The sequence below is a fragment of the Neolamprologus multifasciatus genome, chromosome 14 (genome assembly GCF_963576455.1).
Source record: "Neolamprologus multifasciatus chromosome 14, fNeoMul1.2, whole genome shotgun sequence".
In the NCBI taxonomy this organism is placed as follows: Eukaryota; Metazoa; Chordata; class Actinopteri; order Cichliformes; family Cichlidae; genus Neolamprologus; species Neolamprologus multifasciatus.
The window spans coordinates 409,301-412,797 of NC_140452.1; the positions used below are offsets into that span (position 1 = coordinate 409,301).

Genomic DNA, 3,497 nt, shown 5'->3' on the forward strand with positions numbered 1-3,497 from the left:
TGGCTTTAGAGTGAAAAGGTCCACTTGGATGGCAGTGATGGAACTTGTAGAAGGGATATCTAATACTATAGATAATAAGGAATATACTGTTGGTGTTTTTATAGACTTAAAAAAGGCGTTTGATACGATTGATCATTCTATATTAATGAATACACTAGAGAGATATGGCATAAGAGGGTTAGCATACAAGTGGATGAAAAGTTACCTGGGTGACAGATATCAATATGTCGAATTCAATAATGTAAAATCTAAGCAGTTGAAGGTAACTTGTGGTGTTCCTCAGGGCTCTGTGTTGAACACAAGTTAAAAAAGACGAATGGGAATTTACACAGCCGAGGGGAGAATATAAAAGGCTGAGCTCGCACAGGAGCTCATTTTCCACTCAGCACTCGATGAGAGCACATCTCTGCCTGACCAACTATTGACAGCTAACCTAGCAAAGAGAAAATTTTTGCAAACAGCTTTCCATGCCTTCAGAGAGGCGTACCAGTGTGGACTTGGATGAACAGTTATTTCAGAGAGTCTCAGGAGGCCCTATGGAAGCTTCACCAGCAGATGAACCAACAACAGCAAATGCCAGTCCTCCAAGTCGGGCAGATTTACACTCAAAGAATCCCATTTTGCTGTGTAAAAGAGAAAATTACACTGTGTCTCGGCTGGTGGTGGAACCAGACAGTCAGGCAAGTTCACGCTCACGTCTTTTTTGCGCAAGATTCTGGGCTGCAGGTTTTGTCTCTCTTCAACCAAACTTCACTGGGTCAGCAGCAAAAGAAGAACCAAACTGCGCTTCACATTTAATAAATATCGACATTAATTCCCTCTTACTTTTGCTGTTTTGCTCCCAACACGATAAAAACCACAATTCATGCACCGCTCTCGCTGTGTACTTCAAGACAAGTTTCCTATCTCAAACATCTGTTTTCCGCATTATTCATTCGCTTATTACCCATCAGTCTACCGTTGTTTATGGTAAATGGTAAATGGACTTGTTCTTATATAGCGCTTTTCTACTCTGTCTGAGCACTCAAAGCGCTTTATACAACTAATTCATTCACCCAATCACACCCATTCACACAAGCACTTTTTATCTGACCTAAGTGCTAAGTAATCTACCATTCATACACATTCACACTCCGATGGATGCATCGGAGAGCAATGCGGGGTTAGTATCTTGCCCAAGGATATTTGGCATGCAGACTGGAGCAGCCTGGGATCGAACCACCGACCTTCTGGTTAGTGGCTGACCTGCTCTGCCACCTGAGCTACAGCCACCCCGCGCTGGCGGCCGCTGTCTTTTCTTTTCTTTGTACTTAAATGACCTCGGACAAGAAAGCTTAATTTCTGCTGTTCAATACTGAAGAAATTTAAACTTTTTCAAATTAGGTATAATTGCAGAATATTTTTAAGGTTATCTGCTATAAAATCCATGCCAGGAAAATCTCCTTCATGTTTTTTTTGTATTTTATTCTCAATTACTTTGACACAACGGCATGTGCTGTGATGTTCACTTCTCTGATAAAGTTTAGTGTCAGTACTGATAAATGATCAGAATTATAAGATTTCTCACTGTCTGAGGAAAAATTGCACCAAATCGAATCTGGACCTTGTGAATCGGAATCAAGTGGATTATAGAAATCAGTGATGATAACTAGCCCTAGTGAATATCCTAGGACCGACAGAAGTGGATATAACTGACCGTGGGTAATGAGAAAAGATGAAAAGAACGATTGATAACTTTTTTGTTAAGTTAAGGCCTGATCGATCTGATCTTTATGACAGTGATTTAAAAAGGTGGAGTTCATTTTCCTTGTTTAAAAATAGAGGGTTAGAAAAATATATATATATATCAAGAATGAAAAGAAAAAGAAAAAAACAAAATTCTCAATTCTTTTGCTTTGATGTAGTTACTGAAATCTCTGCTCATTTCTCTTCTTTTTCCCTTATCAGTGAGCCACTCTCTGTGTGTGTGTGTGTGTGTGTGTGTGTGTGTGTGTGTCTTTTACACAAACATTACAAGTAAATGAACTTGAAACAACTTTAACATGTAATGCACAGGACTTTCCAGCTGTGCGCCCTCCTGTGGAACACAGAGGCAATTGATTGTCACAAGCTGTTCAGATCCACTGCGCGAACACCTTCTCTGACACTTTGTACCGCATTGAGCCAGCAGAGGGAGCGCCTCTTGTCAAATCCCAGTTGGACAGCAGCTGCCCTGCTTCTGTCTGTGTGCTCTGGTGTGTGTGTGTGTGTGTGTGTGTGTGTGTGTGTGTGTGTGAAACAAACCAAAGAGAATGAAAGAAGCAGAAAGACACTGTATTATTTGTTGTAACCGATGATGTCTTGCTCTCCAATCGTAGAGTGCATCCAGGAGGCATATGTGTGCACGAGAAGATGACGCAGTGCTCCAAAGGCCTGGTTCTGCTGTCCCTTCTGCTGTCTCCTGCTGCAAGCGCTTCTGTGCAGGTAAGCTTCGTTCGAAAAAGGTTTACAGCTCTATCTCCGGATAGGAGTGTCTGACAAAGACAGCACAGGCACCCTTGGAGTCGGGGAAGGATTCTGCATCCGTGGATGCATCACACGACCGTTCTCCAACTACTGCCCCATCCTGCAAAGGTACTCTGAACAATGCCTTGTCGGGCGTCCACGAATGCGCCTGGACACAAGCAACGCAATGCCAGTTGAACCAGGCCCTCTGGACCTTCCTTCCTCCGATTGGGACCATTTCGTCCCATCCTTTTTGGTCCCATTCGCCATATCTCCAGAACCGAAAAAGCCATCGGCGTGGGCTCTTCACCACAGCGTCCGGAAACCACCGGAATCCCCACCTAGACACCAACATAAGCCCTCTACACCTCTTACTTTTTCAGTTATTTCACTTTTGTCCCATCCTCTCCTGGCTTTTTTGCTATAACCCCTAACCCTAACCTAACCTTTAAACCTCGTCATACCTGCAGGTGGCCACTGGAGGGAGGAAATTTTCATGCACTGAAATTCAAATTTTGCCCTGCAGACCTCACAGTGTGTCTGTGTCTGTGTGTGTGTGTGTGTGTGTGTGTGTGTGTGTGTGTCTTTTACACAAACAGTACAAGAAAATGAACTTGAAACAACTTTAACATGTAATGCACAGGACTTTCCAGCTGTGCGCCCTCCTGTGGAACACAGAGGCAATTGATTGTCCCAAGCAGTATATTCACAGTTGAAACCAGATATTTACATACACTTTAGGGAGAAAACATAAAACCTTTTTTTTTACTGTTAAACATCAATTTAGAGTAAACTTTTGTTTTAGATAAGTAAATGTTGTAATGTCTTTTGAATTAGTTAAATGTCAGAATAAAAAGAGGGAGCTGTCTATTTTAATCACTTTCATCAAATGTAGGAGTACATATACACTAAGTTTATTGTTAATTAAGATTAATTAAGAAAACTCCAGATGATTCCATTCTGAGCTTAAGAAGCTTCTGATTGGTTAGTAGAGTCCATGTGGGTAAATTGGT

The 3,497-nt window shown here is 41.9% G+C and overlaps 1 long non-coding RNA gene across 1 annotated transcript in view; it reads left to right on the forward strand.

The window, feature by feature from the left end:
• Positions 1-700: 700 nt before the first annotated feature.
• The window catches only part of LOC146502798 (uncharacterized), a 5,000-nt gene continuing 2,203 nt past the window's right edge, over positions 701-3,497 (forward strand). Inside the window, exons 1-2 of the long non-coding RNA XR_014877924.1 lie at positions 701-962; positions 1,269-2,463. This is a non-coding gene — a long non-coding RNA (uncharacterized LOC146502798). The remainder of the gene's footprint in view (positions 963-1,268; positions 2,464-3,497) is intronic.